General features: G+C 48.0%; 1 long non-coding RNA gene across 1 annotated transcript; it reads right to left on the bottom strand.

The window, feature by feature from the left end:
- Positions 1–14,824: 14,824 nt before the first annotated feature.
- On the bottom strand, positions 14,825–19,723 carry LOC127224166 (uncharacterized). Its single transcript, XR_007834683.1, has 4 exons — positions 19,642–19,723; positions 17,643–17,747; positions 16,363–16,446; positions 14,825–14,964 (listed from the first exon to the last, which is right to left on the bottom strand). It is a non-coding gene; the product is annotated as an uncharacterized LOC127224166 (long non-coding RNA).
- Positions 19,724–19,769: the final 46 nt, after the last annotated feature.

The following is a 19,769-nucleotide window of genomic DNA, read 5'->3' as shown; positions in this document are numbered from 1 at the left end:
AATCATCCATTTAGACATGGCATGGTAGTACATCCCTTTGTTCCCAGAGCTTAGGAGGCAGAGGCAGACCTGAGTTCGAGCTTGGTCTACAAAGCAAATTCCAGGATAGCCAGAACTATTAACACAGAGAAACCCTTCCAGTCTTGAAAAAACAAAAACATTGAGGAAAAAAATTAGCTTCTTGGCTTGGGTGTAGCTCAGTGATGGAGTGCTAGTCTGTGGGCAGCCATGAGTTCAATTACCAGACACCCACACACACACATGCACGCGCGTGCACGCACAAATTCCTAAGGGTTTTGTGTTTGTGTGTCTTGGTATGAGTAGTGAAATGCAGCCTTAGCTGTATAGAAGGGACGAACAGGTACGGAAGGACCCCCTATGGAGTAAGCTAGGGCACACATTTTGCCATACTCTGTGTTGACCCTTCTTTAAAGTGTGCCCAGGCTGCAACGTGAGTTCAGGAGACCACAGACCAAATAGTGTATCCCTCTCAGCTCCAAATAGGTTCTCTTTAGTCAGGAAGTAATACCTGGCTCAACCACTGTTTTGCCTTAGGACATTACCCTGTGGGTTGGGGTGGTTTTGACAGAATCTCCCCATGTCATCCAGGCAGGCTTCAAATTCAGATCCCCACCTCAACCTCCAAAGTTTGGCAATGATAGTCATGGACCAACACAACACCTAGACATAACCTTTTGCTGAGTCTGACTTTGTAGCCCACTGGGTGGACTCTGGCAACCCTGGGGAGGGTTCAGTAGGGTCAAGACCTCTCTGTGGCAAGTACCTTACCAATGGGCTAGTTACCATGGTGGCTCCAGACTGGCCTCCCAGCTTTCTCAGGAAGCTAGCCTAGAAAAAGTTCTTTACTTTCAACTCTGGGTAAGAGAAGCTCCCTGTTCTGCAACACACACACACACACACACACACACACACACACGAGTAGAGAGGCAGAGGCAGCCCAGTTCACAGCAGCTCTCAGTAACACAAGACAGCACATTCTACAGGAACACACCAAGGAGCCTATCCTCTCCTAGTCAAGGTACTGAGATCAGGATATCTCAAGATTGCAGCCATGACACTGGTTTGCAAAGCTGATGAACAGAGCCTTAGAGGGAATTTTTACTGACTCCCCAACTGAATACCTTTTCTCCTTAAATGAACCCGAGCCAAGCCAAAGTTTTGTTTAAAAGCACAATGTAGCTGAGTCTGTGGTCTCAGCACCAGGGAGGCTAAGGCTGGAGGATCTCAAGTTCAGGCCAGCCCAGGCTGCCTCGGGATCTCTTGTCTCCATAAACAAAATGAAGAAAAACAATCTCAAAGATGGAGGAAGAAAAGTAACTGGGTTTGACACTTCTGAGCCAGCAAAAGTTGCCAGAACTTGTGCTATGATCTCCTGTATCTACTAGACATGCTTGGCAGTGGGCAGAACCTATGCATGATCTCCTGCATCTACCAGACATCCTTGGGACTGGGCAGGGCACCTCTGAGGCAGGAGATCACCCAGTCCCACCAAGCTGTTGGCCATGGTGACCTGTGGCAGCTGCATTCCCTCCTGAAGAAGGTGAGTACAGACAGGCCCCACAGCGCTCTCCTGTGGCAAACACACACAGTGACAGTCACCAAGAAACACAGGAAAGACTTTCACTTTCAGGATCCGAGGGGCAGAGGCACACCAGGATGAAGGAAGGCACTGACTCCATCCAGCCTTTGCCACTTCTGGCCTTCCAGCTTTCTGGTGGGTCCTTTCCTTTTCCCATTCCTTCCCTTTTTCCTTCCTTACTTTTTTTTTTCTTTTTTTTGAGACAGGGTCTTCTCTGTGTGGCTTTGGAGCCTATTCTGGAACTCACTTTGTAGACCAGACTGGCCTTGAATCACAGAGATCTGCCTGCCTCTGCCTCCCAAGTGCTGGGATTAAAGGAATGCACCATCACACAGCTTTTTCTTTCATTTCTAAAGCAGAGTCTGACCATGTAGTCTTGGCTGTCCTGTAGAACTAGCTCTATAGACCAAGCCTGACCTGAACTCACAGCCATCTGCCTGCCTCTGCCTCCTGAGTGCTGAGATTAAAGGTGTGTCCCACCACATTCTTTTCTTTTGTTAACAGGATCTCACTGTACAGCTCTGGTTAGCTAGATACTTGCTATGTTGCCAAAATTGACTTCCAACTGTGGCGATCCTCCTGCCTCATCTTCCCAAGTCCTGGGAATACAGGCATGAACCACTTGACTTGATTTACATTTTGTAAATGAGCAACCCGGGGTAGTGGTGTAGACTGATCGATTGATTTATCAGTCATACATTGATGTAATCTGGACAGCAGATTTGAATGCAAGCAGAAGTGGGAAGGATAGCCAAGGTCCTGGAGCCAGACTGAGGTCAGAAAGTTGGCCTTCCTTAGTCTATCTAGTGCCCCAGAAGTCAGCTCTACACACCTCTCCACAGGGACAAGTTTCCCTTGGGGAAGCCCATCATGCTGGGTCCCTGACTTCTGCAGGAGGGAGGGTGAAGCAGGTGCTGGGCCACCTGCTTTTGATGGACATAGCGCTGGCGTTCCTCCCGGGCTCAGAACATGCCTTTTGTTCCTAGGTCTCCCTGCCTTTCTGATCCCAGGCTAAAAATTGCTTCAGTTCTTCCTGGAGTTACTCATCGACTGGTGACTAATGGTTCTTTAAATCCTTTTGTTGTTTCTCAGCCTAGGGTCTTAGGAACAAAAGTTGAAGAGGTATTCAACTGGAAGTAACCAGATGGCAGCCCTGCTTAAGCTGTACTTTCCAGAGGGTGGGCAGTATTGATTGCACAGCAGTAAAGTGGCCATGGTAACTTAGGAAAGAAGTGGTGTATCACTCTTCTGTCTTCCCAGAATGTAAATACTCTCTAAAGTAGTTGCACAAGATGAATCTGAGGAGGAACTGCTTTCTGGTTGATAGTTGACACCTTATATGTAATTCAAAGCCTGTTACTGAAAAATTATATATTTGCCAGGTATACACATGTTTAGTCCTAGGAGACAAAGGCAGGCAGATCTCTGTGGGTTTGAGGCCAGCCTGGTTTACCAAGTAAGTTCCAAACCAGCCAGGGATATACTTTAAGGCTTTGTTTCAAAATATTAATAACTAGTAATATGTATTTTCTGGTCATGCAGTCACACATCTATAATTCCCAGCACTCATGATGCTGAGGCAGGAGGATCTTTGTTGTTGTCATTGCTGCTGTGGTTTTTCAAGATTGGGTTTTTCTATGTAGCCTTGGATGTCCTGGAACTCACTCAGACCAGGCTTGCCTCACAAACGCAGAGATCCTCCTGCTTCTGCCTTCCAAGTACTAGGATTAAAGGCATGTGCCACCAATGCCAAACTGAGAATCATACTTAGGGAGAGCCTGACTCACAAAACAAGGCCAGGAAGGTGGTTCAGTCCCCAGAACCCACTTGGGAGAAGGAGAGAATCAGTTCCCACAGACTGTCCTCTGACCTCAAAAGCACTCACAGTTTTAGCTCTGAAGTGCAAGCCCTCCTTGACTGAGAACCCCCTCATCCCACCCCTGGAATCCGTCCATCCAGGGAACAGGCATGTGTGTGCCACCCAGAGATTTCCTCCTGTCTCATTCTGTCCCTGTCAGTGAGGATGCCATGCCCAGGACACACTCCTGCCTTCATCATGCCAGTGGCGTGTGCCCAGCAGCCTGCAGAACCAGACCTCATGAGAGAGAAGTTTTGGGGATTCCAATTCAAGCATCATAGCGGGGCAGTGGTGGTGCACGCCTTTAGTCCCAGCACTCAGGAGGCAGAGGCAGGCGGATCTCTGGTTCGAGACCAGCCTGGTCTACAAGAGCTAGTTCCAGGACAGCCTCCACAACCACAGAGACCCTGTCTCAAAAGACAAAAACAAAGAAACCAATTCAAGCATCAGAGAAAGGAAGTGCTAAACAGAAGAGTTGGAGGGAGGAAGCTTCAGTGTTGGGGAATTTAATTTTCAGGTTTGTGACTTTTGTTTAACTCTATAAAGCTGTGATTCTTTGCCTGTCTAAAACACCTGGTGGTCCTAATAAAGAGCTGAAAGGCCAATAGTGAGGCAGGAGCAAGGATAGGTGGGGCTGGCAGGCAGAGAGGATAAATAGAAGGAGAAATAAGGAAGCAAGCATAGTAAGAGAACAAGGAAAGGAGTACTTCCGGGCTAGGCATCCATCCAGTCAGGAAGTAAGAAGTAAGAAGGAAAGTAAGATCTACAGAAGAGAAAGGTAAAAGCACAGAGGGTAGAGGTAGGTGGTTGGGATAATTTGAGGTAAGAAAACAAGCCAAGCTAAGGCAGGATGTTCATAACTAATAATAAGACTCTGCATGTGATATGTTTGGGTGCTGAGTGGCCAGCCCACCAAAAGAGCCAAAGAGAAAAAACATTTTCCTATACTTCTGGGCTGCGTGCATACCATAGTGTGGGGCACAGCATCAGTGATGGTTCTGAGTCCCCTCTTGAGAACCTTCCACCTGCACCCCTAAGGATAAAGAGGTGCCCGTTATCCTGGTGGGTGTCCAAGTTCAAGTGCCTACCCGGTTTGGCACAGACAGGTATCAGGCCACCCCAGCTTCTGGTGCAGAGCCTCAGACCCCTCCAGCCTGCCTCTTGTTTTTAATTCACATAACAAGTGAATTAAATAAGTGTGCAGAGGGTATTCGTGCACTTGTGTACATGCATATGTGTACATGCCAGAGCACAGCCTTGCATGTCTTGCTGAAGAGCATTGTCCTCCCTGGTCCCCATAGACTTGTAGCCATGCCATAATGAAAAAAAATCCATTCAGCCCAACTTAAAAGGCCCCATACTCTATAACAGTCTCAAACTTATTTAAAAGTCTAAATTTCAATGTCTGTTCTGAGAATCATGCAATCTCTTAATTGTAAACCCCTGTAAATGAATATAAAAAAGCAAATTACATGTTCCCAACATATAATGGCACAGGACAGAAGAGGAAGGGAAGTGGGAGAAGGGGTCCCCATGTTTTGTAGTAAGCCAGCCAGACTTGTAGGTTGCTAGGCCTCATAAGGCTATCACAAGATTTGGCCATATGCTGCTCCAGGCACAGCGTCTAGGGACAGCATCTCCCTCACTACTGGCTGGACACTTCAGCCTATATGGACTGGTCTGGACACCAACTTGAACTTCCTGGAGTTAGTGAGCTTGAAGCCAGCTTCCTTTCCTCACTAGAGGAGACCTTGAGTTGTGTGAGATTGACTCTGAGTCTCAGTTGGTATTATTAACTTAGGTCCTAGGAGGGGAGCGATGACCAAGTCAAGACTCAAGACTCAATCCTGTCCCACCGTGTCTGAGATTGCAAGCCATGAAGAACTGCCTCCAAAGATGTTCATACCCTGAACCTCCAGAGATGGTACCTGGCATGGCCAAGAGGTTCTAATGTCAGGATCAAATTGAAGATCTCAAGAGGTAGGTGATCCTGGGTGGTTGAGTGGTCCATAGTCAAACAATAGAAGGAGGCAGGAAGGTGAGTCATGAGAGATGGAAGATGCCATTTCTGTCCTAAAGCGTGGAGGAAGGGCCTCAAGCCAAGGATGTTTCAGCCTTATACATGGAAAAGGTGGCACTCTATGCCTGGCACCTTCAGAAGGAGCCAGCACTGACATCCCATTTAGTATACACCTGGCCTCTACGGCTTTAAATAAACAGAGGTGACCTTTCATAGAAAGCAGTGCAATGGTCACAGGACACTTGTTACCAGCTTGTCTCTGTTCTGTCCCTGTCAGCCTCCTGCATGGCCCTGCATCTTCTCTGGTGATGAAGGACCAAATGGGGATTCAGGGACCTCCTTCCCAGCCCCTCCCTTGCCTTCAGACCCACTGCTGAACTGATCCACGCTTTACACCTAAGGGCACAGGTGAGCTATGGTCACGATCCCAAGCTCAGAACTCGATGTCACTGTCAAGTGTCAAGGTGCCAGGTACCACCAGAGCTCACCAACAACTGAGATGTTGGACCTTCAGCCAATGACTGGTCTACAGAACCTTGCAGGAAGCATCAGGACAGGTCTTCTTTCCCCAAACTGTGACCTCAGATTCCTGCTGGAAGCCTCAGGGCTGGCCCTAAGGCACCAGACAACCCCCAAGACATGTAAGACCCTCGGAATAAGGAGTCTTCCAGGTTCGGTCGATACCCCAAGAACTCAATGTCCAGTCCAGTTGCTGCAAAACGCAAGACGCTTTAATGAACAGGAAACATTTGCGCAAACGGGCTCCTCCAGCACGCAGGCTAGGGAGAAGCCCCCTCCCTTGGGTCCAGGTGTTTTTAAAGGCAAACCCACAAGCTTAGGGAGGGGGTGGGACCCTCTGTCCATTGAGTACGTGACCCTTGGAGGCCGGATGGTCTCGCTATTAGGGTCAGCAGACCTTAGGGCTTCAGGTGTGTTAATTAATCTTGTCTGGGCAAACCAGAGTTACAGCTATCTCTTGACCCTATTTACCACCTGTTGACTCACAGGAAAGGAGGGGCAGTGTGAATTCTTCTTATCTCAGGGCCTTGTGAGAGGAAGCTAGCAAATTCCAAGGAACAGATATTGGTTTCTAGGTTAGTCCATCATTAACATTACTTTTTAGGTCTTTCAGACAGAAGAGAGTGAAGGTGAGCTGGGTGCCACCATAAGTAGGACCAAGGACACACTCTCCTTTGATGGGTGTTTTAGTTGCAACCTATTTGATCAGGAACCCCAAGGGCCAGCCTAGGGAGAAAGAATCACACAAACACATCTGCAATGAAAATATTTATTTGTGGATAATCATAGAGGTCAACAGACCAGCACAAAATAGACACAACTACACAGTGCTGACAGGTGCTCATGTCTACAGACACACTGATGGGGGACAGTACACAGGGCTGGAGGACTTGGAACAGAGACCACCTAAGCCCAGAGCACCTCCCTCCTGTACAGCAGGGGCTGTGGGCCAGCTGTGCTTTATTCTATGATTAGGAGCCTCCAAAAAGGTGTTGTCTCTGGGAAGGAATAGTAGGGTCGGGCCAGCCCCAGAGGTGGAGCCCATCTTCTGATTGGTCCAGGTTTGCAACACAAGGGTGGAATTCTGACAAGACCTATATCAGGAACTAAGTAGTTATGAAGCTAAGAGCACTCAACGGGTTACCCATGTCTCATCCGTCAAGAGCTATGTTGAATTCAAATCCATTTACAAAACTATCGACATCAATGTCTACCAAAATCCAAAGGGTCTTAAGTGTTTTGTAGGAATCTACCAAGTCTGAGCTTTGAGGGAATTTGGCATTTGCCTTTCTGCTCTGTGGGACGCTAGAGGGATGTGCTAAGCCTTTGGGTCTTCTATATCCTCATCTCAGGCATGAACCAGGTCCTCGCTGAGCATGTAGCTCAGAGACTTCCATGGCACCAACGCTGGTCACACTAATGATGATGGCTGTTCCACTGGCTTCACAGAGAATGGCCAAACCCAGCAAGGCAGGCAGTGAGGTGTAGCCATGATCTTAGCCTGCCTTGGTGAGTCTGCGGACTCTATAGGATGGGCAGTGAGGCATGGCCGGTTACACCCCCAAGGCCTTCTGGGAGCTTACAAGCATGGAGGCCTGAGTGGCAGGCCCTCCCCTATATTTCCACCCACCTAAAGCTTCAGGGTGGAGGCAGCCCTAGCTGACTATTTGAGAGCTGGCAGAGCATGGTGGGGTCCCCATGGCATAGGAGACCTTTACACCTGGAATGTATATCCTGTCTCAGAAAGACAAGAACTCCCTACAGTGAGATAGGGAAAGAAAAGAGATGCCAGCATGAGGAAGATCAGCCCAAGTGGTGTTTCCCACAGCTCAGAGCCCCAGGAGGAGTAGGTAAGAGATGAGAGATGAGAATGATGGCCATGACACTCACCTTTAATCCCATCACTCAGGAGGCAGAGAAGGTAGATATTTCTGAATTCAAGGCCAGCCTGGTCTACAGTGCAGAGTGAGTTCCATGAAACCCTGTTTCAAAAATAAATAAATAAAAATAAAGATAGGTGGGGAGACAAACTTCTAATTTGAGCACATGCACCTGCCTGACTAAAATACTGGGAAAGCTTTAAATTGTGTTTACCAGGAAAAAAAAAAAATCAGGAAACCACCTCTCTCTCTCTCTCTCTCTCTCTCTCTCTCTCTCTCTCTCTCTCTCTCTCTGTGTGTGTGTGTGTGTGTGTGTGTGTTTGTGTTTAAAGATGCAGTATTCCTACATAGCTATCATCCAGCTTCAGCACGTAGGGTACAAGATGATACAAGATGATAGGTATGCACCACAATGCCAGACAAAATTTTCCATTATTATGAAAACATTAAATACAGCCGGCTGATGGTGGCACACACTCCAAGCCCTCGGGAGGCAGAGTCAAGCAGATCTCCATGAGTTTGGGTCCAGCCTGGTCTACAAGAGCTAGTTCCAGTACAGCTTTCTGAGAAACTTTCAAAAAGAAATTGAATACTATAAAATTTAAAGTTACTCATTAAATTCTTGTGTTAAGCAAATAAACTCACTAGAGTACCATGAAGGAAGAATATGGCATATACGAAATCATTTTAAATTTATTTTTTCATGGAAAACTGCTGCAATAATTATAAACCAAAGTCAACAAGGAAACTTACACTTTACAGAATGCACCAAAATAAGGAAATTGTAGTCTGACCATGCTGATCAAGCCATGGCTTCCTGGGGTGTCCTGAAAGGAATGGGGACACATTGAGCCTCTATTTACTATGAGGTGTCATACAGCACCAAAGTCTGGATCCTAACATAAAGACCTAAACACTAGAAAAGAACTGACAAGCTCTCCCAGCTTGGTGACTGCTCTTTAACATGCTGGAAACAGCATCTGCTGGGCACATGACACCACCCTGTTCCCACTGCACCCCCTACTGGTGGAGGCCGAAAGTGTGCAGCAGAAGGCAGAAACCTTGGGTCCACTGGACTGAAATGCCCTGCCAGGCACACCTGAAGCTGTCACAGGAAGTGTAGGAAAGGAACAGATTGGCACATACATGCCCAGCTGTGCCTCCACTCAAGGAGGCTCCTCCATCATTCAAGGCCCTCACAAAGCGGCATCCACTCAGACTGCTGGGACCAAGTTCAGAGCCCACGGTTCTATGAAGAAACTTACAGTGAACCTGACCTCCCAGGACTGCACCGCGGGGACACCTTTTCTGGACACCACTGGTGTGTCCTGAGTTCGGAATCCATCTGTCACTTGCACAGACCTGGCTTTGCAGGGCCTCTCACTACAAGCAGCTGCATGGATGACTGGAGGAGGAGCACCCCAACTGGCACAGGGACAGCAATACAAGGGATATCTGGGCTGCAGCACCCTCTGGAGGACACATGGAAACTGCCTGCCACCACCAAAGCCTGTGTCCTTGCCTGTCCCCTCTCAGAGCCTGGGTAGATACCTTGCCCCAAAAGAAAGGTGCATGGAGAGGGCCAGTGCCGTGGTCAGCCCAGTAGTCACAGGGACTCTGAGAATTGCATAGGTATAGACCAGATACATGAATAAGTGGCAGTTCCAAAAATACATTCACTTCTTTCTTCTGTACTTTTCAGCGACAGACAATGTAAGGATTGAAGCACTGGGAGACAGACACTGGGGTCAGCAGGGGGCCAGGTGCACAGCAAAGGGATCAGTGCTGCACTGGCCAACCTGCCCCCTCCCGGAGGGCCCTACACCCCTCAACAGGGACAGCAGAGGGCCTGACCTCTAATACCCAGTGCTATTCTCTTATCTCAGATGGTAGTGATGACATCATACTGGGGACACAGCTAGCCTATGAGGCACACAGTCCCCTCCGTTCAATATGCCTCTTCAACACAGTGAAGCCTGGCCACTCCCAATGAGCACTAAGCAGCCTTCAAAACCAGGTTCTCCCAACTGGAAGAAAAGCACAGTGTCATTTTCACAATCACTAACATATTGCAAAAGTAAGATAGAGGCGCATGGTTATCTAACAGGACCAGGCAAGGATTTAAAAATACTCAGATGTCAGAATTTCCGCTTAGTCTTCCAGGAGGCTGAAGGAGATGGACTAGGACAGTATCAAAGGGCATCTTCAGATGAAGCAGGCAACACTGAGCTAACACAGCTTCATTTCCAAATACATCACTTCATTCCAAGGAGAGTGAGAGTAAAAGCCAGTTCTGATTTGGATACACAGGGAACAGACCTTGTGCTGCTGGCAGGCAGGCTGCAGATTTCTGTGGTAAGAACTGCTTCTGCCCAGGCCCCACGATCAAAGCACTTATTATTTCTTAGTCACATGCCTGTGCCCCCAGTCCCCTGGGTTCCAAAGATGTGACACAGAAGGACAATTCAGAACACACCAAGTTCAGAATTTTAGGGTAAGGCCTCATGAGAGGAGAGCACTCACCCCACTGTGTAAGCAAGACAGGGTTTTCCACACAATCACTAGCTCCGGGCTACAGTAAAGTGCTAAGGTTATCCTGGTGTGTTTGCACAGTGTGGTCATGCAGAGCCGGTACACATACAACCTCCATACCCGGTACTGCTCTCCCAGGGAGTTCTTCACACCTCATCACACACATATAGGCTTTCCTCAGCCCTAGGCCAGACCTTACCCTTTATTGTGAGCATGTGTGTGAAGCCAGATGTCAACATCTGGAGTCTTCCTTTATTGATCTTCCCCTTTTGATTTTGAGACATGGTCTCTCCTTACTGAACCTGGAGCTCACTCACCAGTGAGAACACTGGCTGTCAAAGAGCCCCAGGCATCTTCCTGTTTCCACCTCCCTGGTTCTGAGGTTATAGATCCACACTGCACGACCACACTGAGGCACTGGGGACTGAACTCAGGTCCTTGGGTTTGCATGGCCAGTACTTTACCCATGGGCCATCTCCTGTGCAGTCTCTACACTCTAAGTAGGAAAAGGAAGTTTTCCTCATTGCTGGAACGGTAGTGTTCCTGCTCTCTAGGGGACAGAGATGGGCATTTCCTGTGACTCGGGGAATGTTGCTTCTCCCTTCCAGGCTGCTGGCCATGGCCTTCCTTCTCCTGATCAGCAATAATAATTGGAGTCCAGAGGTCACTGGTATCAGGAGACACGTGCTAGAGAGAGCTAGCTAATCCTGGCCTGGGGTAATGATGGACACAGTAATGTTTTACATTGTATTGATTTTGTGTGTGTGTGTGTGCAGGAGCACATGTGTTCCGTGTGTGTTAGAGAGGGACAGAACAATTTACAACAATCGGTTCTCTGTTTCCACCATGTGGGGCCCTCAGGTTGCCAGGTTTGACAACCAGCAGCTTTACCTGCTGAGCCATCTTGCAGCCTGTGACCAGAAAGGTGAGACGCTCAGGACACAGGCTGCTGAGCAAGCGGGCGTGGACCGCTGCGAGTCCACGTGGACCAGCGTCTCCTCCATCTGCGGCATTTTAACTGGAAAGGGGGACACTGGACTGTGTGAAGGTAGAGTGTGACTCAGAGGCCTGCCCATGGGCTGCAGACCGGCACCACTGTAGGACATGTGCCCCTGTGGGGCCACAATGTGGTCCCCATCTCTTCAGTCTCTATTTCTCCTTAGGCTGTGACTTCTCAGAAGAGGCAAATCTCAGGAACTGAAGTATAGGGAAATGGACATGAATGCTGAGATAAAAGGAAAATCATAAGTGGACACCCCTCACAGCGATAACTCAGATACCAAACTCTAGGACATACAGCCAGGAAAGCCACACTTGAGCAATGGAAACAGAACATGTTAGTTCCTGCAGGGGTCTCAGGGCTGCCCCTGCACCCACAGTGCCTACATGTTCTCTATAGGACCAGGACTGCCAAGGAGGCAGAGAGCTAGACTGCCTCTTTCCCCTCAGCAGGTGGAGGGCACAAAATACAGAAATGGGAGGAGGAACCAGCAGTTAAGTATGCCACCGGGGGCAGGTGCCAGCCCTGCCTCGACTTCCCTGTCTGTCCAAACTTGTCTGCAGCAATGTACTGTCCCCAGCAGTACATGGCAGGTGCAGACCACCTGACAGTACCGCATTGCTGGGAGTGTTCCACAAGAGCCCAGTGTGGCAACCTTCCCTGAACTTCCCAAACCACCTCAGGATCAGCAGCTGACTCCTATGTGGGTCAGTTTCCCAGAAGTTGGTCCCAACTTACAGGAGATCCTGCTCACACCCAGGAGGCTTGCAGATCCCCTGGAATGTTCAGGGCCCTTAAATGATCCCTGTCACAGTGACAACATGCTCGTGTGCCTGCCGAAGCTTGAGGATATAAACCTCCTCACACAGTACAGCAGCTGCTTAAGTCCGACATCCCTGGAGACACACACAGAGCAGCACAGACACACACAGAAACTCTAATGCAGGAACAAGGGTAAGACCAGAATGGCAATGAAGATGTTTGGCAAAAATCCTCCAGATGCCAATGCTTAAGACCTAACCCAATTTTAAAGACAGTGCACCCACAGGCCCTGGCCCAGCTCCATCAGGGATCTGGACAGATGGCAGCCAGCAGCCAACAGAAGGGTCCATAGGCAGCAGGCCTGCCTCTTCCACCTACTTTCCACATACCTGTGAGTCAACATGAGGCAGTCAGGAGGCCCAGGGCCTTATGGGGAAAGGGGCCATGTTTCTGAGTCACATATTTCTGTGACAGCCTTGTTATTATTTTAAAAAGACATGACGGCACATTTTCAGGTTTGAGACAGGCTGAGACCCGAACCACAGGAGAGAATACAATGTCAAGTCTCAGTCATGGCTCTAAGGCAGATGTTACAGCTCTCACAGGGATGGAAATGGAGACCCCAGCACACTGTGTCAGGGCAAGTACACAGTCCTCACAGCACCATGGGCATGGGATGACTAGAACCAACTTCAGATCCTCAGGTCCTGCCAGCTGGGCCTGGGCCCGGGCCCACATGGTTGTGGTAGTGTGAGTCCTGGGCCATCTCATCATCACCAAAGACACGTTTGGGAGCCAACACACTCTGACCATCTCATGTTTGTTTTATCAATTGCTGCAGGCCATTATCATTTAATACAGTAGATGTCAATTAATATTCAAGGTGACAACCTACCAGCAACAAACTCTCTGATGGAGGAATCTCCTTTAAGCAAGGCTATACGAATACAGACTCCAGAATATCATTTACTTCTGTTTGTAACTTCACATATGTGTTATTACAATCTTTCCCTAGTGGCTATGGAGAATCCCCCACTGATTATATCTAGTAGGTGCTTTTCTCCTGAATACAACCCAATTTACTGGGCATTTCTCTCTGTGGATTGTCAAGAAAGTGGCTCCTCCTTAGCTGCATTGTTCAATTGATATTAATAATGTTAGCCTATACAGAGTTTTGATGAATACAATAAATACAAAGACATGTTACACAAGTCAGGGGTTATAAGCTCTACTTAAGCTGTGCTCCAAGACAGCTCTTATTTTCACAAGCTTCCAAGATAGCCATATCCTATCAACTGATATAAAACTGGTTTAGATTAGGTCAGGTGCCTTGCTAATGGTTTCCAAGATAAACTATCCCCAGAAAAGAAAAAAAAAAAGATCTTATTTAAAAGATCATATAACAAACTGGTCTGTTGAACCAAGGTAAAAATTTGAAGCAACTTAATTGCTATGCCAGGTCTGATTGATAATCAAGGACAATGATTAACATACAAACTTACCAGATCAAGAATTCCAGATACAGTGTTTCAGCCTAGACCTGAAGATCATGAAAAATACAGTGGGGACCCCAAGCACCCTCAAAGACTGCACATTGTTACAAGGGAAAAAGATATAGTCAAGATGCTTGGGCTACAGAAGGCACATAGCCCCCAAATTCACAAGACCATCCCTTCAGTGAATGCAAAGTTGAAAGTGCTTCAACACTTGATATGCATCCAGCCCCTGAAGCTGCCACAAAGTCTTCCCATAGAACAGACCATGTCTAGCACCGTGCCTCAAGATAATTGCGGAATTAATTGAGAGTACAGTGGCATCTGAAGCCTGTAGAGCAGGAAGCAAAGTCCTGATGCCACACAGCTGCAGATTACAAACTGCAGTTACTGAGGAAATGGTTCTCATCAAAGTGTATTTCAATCAAAAAAAAAAAAAAAAAAAAGATTTAAAATGCCTTTAACGTCTCTGTGCCTTGGACAGTGCTGAGTAAGGTTATCTGTGCTGGATCCCCTGCCTTGCAGCTCAAGCTCTGGGGGAACACCCCAGCTGTGCCAACACATGGCCCAGCTTTTACAACCGCTAACCACAAAATGTTAGTTTAAAATGTTTATACACTTAGAAGGATATAGCACACAATTTCCTTATTTCTATTAGTGTCCTTAGTAGTTTAGATTTATAAGGCTACCTCTATAGACAAGATAACACAGAAGACTTCTCTTATCGAAGCTGCCTAATAATTAGGGAGTTGACTAAGAAGGTGGATAAGGAAAACCAGCAGAAGAATTAATATTGATGTGAGGTGTGGACAGGCTGACATGGCTAGTGAGGTGTCCCTTTGTCCCCTTCCTCCCTGACTGCTTCACCCCTCCTGAAACTGCACAGAGAACACCTCACCTGCATGGAGGAGTGCTGTCCTGCAGCCAAGGGTAAATGGCTAGCCTTCTCCCTGCCAAGAGCCTCCAAACAAGCTTTTGAGAAAAACCATTTGCAACAGGAGAAACTCATAGAACATTCACCTGCAGTGCCCACAGCTGGACCTTCATTAGACAGCTTCCCCACTGCTGACAGCCTGGCTGTGGCTGCCATGGGCCACACAGATAACCAAAGCAGGCAGAGAGGACATTCACCATGACACTTGTCCTCCACTTGTCTATATGGGGGCCACACTGCTTTACCCAAGAAGATGCCTTCTCTTAGTTCAAATCAGATGCACAGACCACTTGTCTAATAGCAGAGTGAGTGTACTCACCATGGAGCCTTCTCCATTCCATTTGTCACCCATCACAGGATCACACACTGCGGGGACACAACATCTGGTTAGCAACTGCCATATACTCCCATGACAGACCTCCACACTGTTTGACATTCCTTTTGTTTTTTTTTTTTTTTTTTTTTTTTTTTTTTTTTTTAGACAGGTGTCACTGTATAGCACAGGCTAACACTGGACTCACAATCTTCCTGCTTAGCCTACCATGTAGCTGAGAATGCAGGCATGCACACCACACTTGCCTCCATAGCTGACTCTTGTTCTAACTGACAGTGTGTGTGCCTGCGTGTATGTACATGTATCATGTGTGCAAGTGTCCAGGAGTTCAGAAAAGGGCATGGGATCCCTTGTAATGGGATTCACAGGCAGCTATGAGCCATCAGAGTGGGTGCTTGGAACTGAACTCAAGGCTTCTGCAAGAAGAGTACACACCCTTCACTGATGACAGCTTCTCAACTTGCCCTGGCTGGCTTTGAGCTCATGACTTTGGAGCCGGGATGACCCTGAGCTTCTGACCCTCTGATTATTGGGATCACAGGTGTCTACCTACATATTCCGTTTATGTGGTTGGACAGATCAGGCCCAGGGCTTCATGTATGCTAGGCAAGCACTCTACCAACTGAGCTACACCCATAGTCTCTCAATTTTTTTAACATCACATACATAACAATTGTGCACACCAGCACCTTGCACTTCTCTGTCCAAGACAACTAGGCCCTCCTCTGGATAATTTCACACATAATTTAACATCATTCATGCCTTGTCTCAAGAACACATTACCTCAATTGACCTGGACTGGCACAGTGCCCTCCCCCTCTTGCCTGGCCGAGAGAATACTAAACCCAGGTATCACAGTATCTTCCCAGGTTAAGCACATGTCCTTTGGACATAGTCCACTGCATGCACATGCATGAACAAAGCAATGTGCTATTGGCCTTCAGGGCAGGGCCCTGTGCATACCTGGGAAACTGCTACATAGGATCTAGCCTCAGTCTGCACGCCTAGTTAACACTGCCTCCACTCTCGCTAGCACATGGACCTAGTGTTGTCTGGCAACTATAGTGCCACTCTCCATGCAGACAAACTAGATAGGGTGTGCCCTCCCCCATCACCCATCCCCTAGTTTGGCCCTGCCTGGGGTATCAACACAACCTACATCTTCTTTAGAATCAGAACTCACATGTCTTGGGTACCCCAGGCCTTCATACATATTTAAACCTTCCTTTTTATGCACCCATGGGAAAAACTTCCCAACATTCCTACTGTGCCAGCCCACAGGCCTTCTTCTTAGGGGGTTAAATAACTGACCAATAAAGGCCAAGCAGAAAGTGAGATATGAGAAGACAGTTGTCTGAGCCATTCCTTCCCTGAGGATAAGAGCAGCAGGGACACAAAGTGGGGAAGGGGCATCACGGCCCAGCTCTCACCGTACACGAGCCGGGAGTTCTGCTGCTTCAGCTCCCGCACGATGTCCACCACCGTGGCCAGGAAGGACTTGTCTCTCGTGTAACCTTGGGAGGGAAATCCAGGTTTCTCTCTCAAAACAGGACACACTGACTGCCAGGGAATCTTCCATAACAAGAATCACCAAATCAAACATGCATGAGAGTGGGTGCAGGCCAGACCCTGCAGCCAGGGAATACACAAGGTCCCCAAAAGTCTGTAGTCACGGAGGGGAAGGCAGCAAGATCCCAGGTACATGAGTTTTGAGTGACAAGACTGCACAGATAATTGGCAAATTTCCCACTTTCAACAAAACATATCACTTTCAAAATTTAATTTTAAGTGTGTGTGCGTGAGTGCTTACAGGTCAGAAGATGGTGTCTAATCCCCTGGAGCTAGATTACAGGCAGTTATGAGCTACCATGTGTGAGCTGGGAACTGATCCTGGGTCCTCTGCAAGAGCGGTGATTTCTATTAACCACTGAGCCGTCTTTGCACCTCCTATATCTCTAATTTTTTTTTTTTTAATTCAGGGGCTAGAGAGGTGGTTCAGCAATTAAGAGCACTAGCCATTAGGCCAGAGGTCCTGAGTTCAACTCCCAGCACGCACGTGGTAGCTCACAACTGTCTATAACTGTAGTCCTTAGGGATCCAATGCCCCTTTTGGGTGTGCAGATGGGCATGCAGACAAAACACCTATATACATACAAACACACAAATACATGTCTATTTATTTATTTTTGGAGACAGGGCCTCATTGTGAAGCCTTAGCTGACCTAGGACTCACAATGTAGACTAGGCTTGGCCTACAAAGCGAGTTCAAGGATAGCCAGGCCTGTTACACAGAGAAATTCTGTTTCAAAACAAAACAAACAAACAAAAAACTAAATTGGGGGCCTGAGTGACAGCTGACTGAGTATGGATTCTTACTTTATGTCTGAAAACCTAAGTTCACTCTCTGGGATCCACAGTGGAAAGTCCTCTGTACACATGCTGTGATACCACATACCACATGGACGCATAGACACACAATAAATTAATAAGTAGACTCAATATGTAGAAAATACAACCAGAAAACATAACAGCTGAACTCATGTAGCATTTCACCATCAACCCAGGGTGGCAGAACTAACTGTAAGGGTCTCTAGAAAGGGTTGGTGCCCAGTACACACCATGACCATTCAGGAAGGAGTCAGACCAGGCCTGTGCTTGACCTGTCACCAGCAGACTGGGGACCCTGCACCAGGCCCCTGGGGAACCTCACCAGTGAGCACGTAGTCATACTTATTCACACTGTTCATCTTGAGACCTCCATACAGTTCATGCAGTTCCTGTGAATTCAGCACTTGGCCCTTCGAATGGGCATAGCCTGCAGGAAGAAAACAGGCTAAGCTGTGGGTGTGGGAGCCCCAGGTTTCCCTGGTGACCATCTCAGCTGATGACTGACAACCACCTACCCTCCATGAGGAGACCAGGTGAGCTGCTCTTCTGAAGGCTGCCCTTACTTTGGCCCTGACTGGATGCTCTGGGCCCAGGGCCTCAGTGGCATCCCAATACCCTGGAAACACCCCTGTTCCTACACTGTGGGAGCTGAACAGTGGTCTCCACCCTGCCATGACTAGATTCTGTCAAATCAATGCAGGGCAGCAGACACCCAGTGCCCTAGGTAACCCCGTGGAACTGTGTCCTGTAAGATGTGGATAAGGACATGTGTGCACACAGCTGTTTAATTCTGCACTCAATAGAAGCTGTTCAGGGAAGCCTACCACACCCCAGTGCAGGGCAGCGCCAGCCAAGCCCTGCCCCTTAGTTCAGCTTGGTTTCTGGTCTTTTCTATGTGTTTCTAGTGGTCAATGCCCACTTGCTAAGTTACTACCAGCTGACACTCCGGACAGGTAAAGGCTCACACTGTCCCCACCCACTCTCACTCTCTCCCATAAGCAAACTAAAACTCTGCCAACACAAGTCATGGTCAGATACTAGCAAAAAAAAAAAAAAAAACATGAATGAGAAACAGGTCTAGCCCAGACATACAACCTGCCCCTTTATCTGCTATGGTCAGGACCCCAGGCCTCTGGGACACCATCTGACATGTAGGACACCTGGGCACCCACTATGCCAAGTGAGGCCAATCACTGACATCCTGAATTTCACCAATGAATACTTTCTCGGTTTAGCATCTTGCGCCTTCCAGGTACATACACACAGCCACTTTAAGATACCCAGGTGTTTTCAGTGCCTATCAACCAAGCAATAGGTGGAACATAGAATGACATCTATCCTGCACAACAAAGTCCTCAGAAGTAAACTCAATCCCACTGTGCAGCATTCAACCCATCTCATTTAAACACAAATACATGCCATGCTGGCATCAGTAAGAGTCAATGGGGTCCACACAGTTCTCTGGAGGCCCTGGACCAGCTGGAACTTTAAATGCCAGAACACAGGTACTGAACAACTGTCAATAATGCTGATCCACTGTCAGCACCTATCTGAGGCTGCTAATAATTCTTCCTTCCCAGTTTAAAAACCATCACACTTGAGAAGTGTGTTAAAATTTCTAAGGTCTTGAATCCTGCTGGTGACCAGCTGGGCTACTCTGGAACAGTTTGAGATCCTGAAGTTCCCTTTGTGTTCGGAACAATGTCGGGACAGGCACTTGGAGGCATTTCAAACACCAGAATGGCTTTGTTCTCTTGCCAACACAGAAAATAGGAAGGACTCCACTCACCATGAACTACAGAGGCCACAGGTCATGTCAATGGGAGAACACATTTCTCCCAAACAATTCAAGGGACTTCCAAGGACAGTTGCCGCCAGCAATAAGCAGTGATGTCTTGGAATCTCCAGGAAAAGGCAGCTTACACGGGCCCTTCCCCGTGGTACTGGTGCTGAGCCTAGAACCACATGGAGCTCTCCTTTGCCCAAGGTGTTCCAGAGTGGAAACGCACACTAACATGCAGATCACCGGTTGTCAGCAGAAGGACACCGCAGCACTCCCTGTGGTTTACCTGTTCAGTCTCCCACAACGGAAGATGCTATGACTGTTAGCTTAACAGAGAAGGAAACTGAGGCATGGAGTTTTTCCCACCAGTGGGCTCCAGAACAGTGGTCACACACATCAGCCATGGTGTGGGGTAGGCCCTACACAGAGTGGTAGTTCTGGGTTCATCTCCTGACCACAGGATGTGGCAACTACTTCCCTCGGGACCAGATTACCTGCCATGCTCACACCCACCACGACTACAACCTTGTAGTCCTACCTGTGTGGTTGGAAAACTGCACGGAGTTCACTGCATCAACTTCAAACCCCAAAACCTGCAGGGCAGAGAGAAGAGGTGTGTGAGTGCCTGTCTGTGACCCCAAGAACCCAGAGCAGGGGTCCCACCCA

Source organism: Phodopus roborovskii, unplaced genomic scaffold (genome assembly GCF_943737965.1).
Source record: "Phodopus roborovskii unplaced genomic scaffold, PHOROB, whole genome shotgun sequence".
In the NCBI taxonomy this organism is placed as follows: domain Eukaryota; kingdom Metazoa; phylum Chordata; class Mammalia; order Rodentia; family Cricetidae; genus Phodopus; species Phodopus roborovskii.
This window is presented reverse-complemented; position numbering and strand designations above follow the sequence as displayed.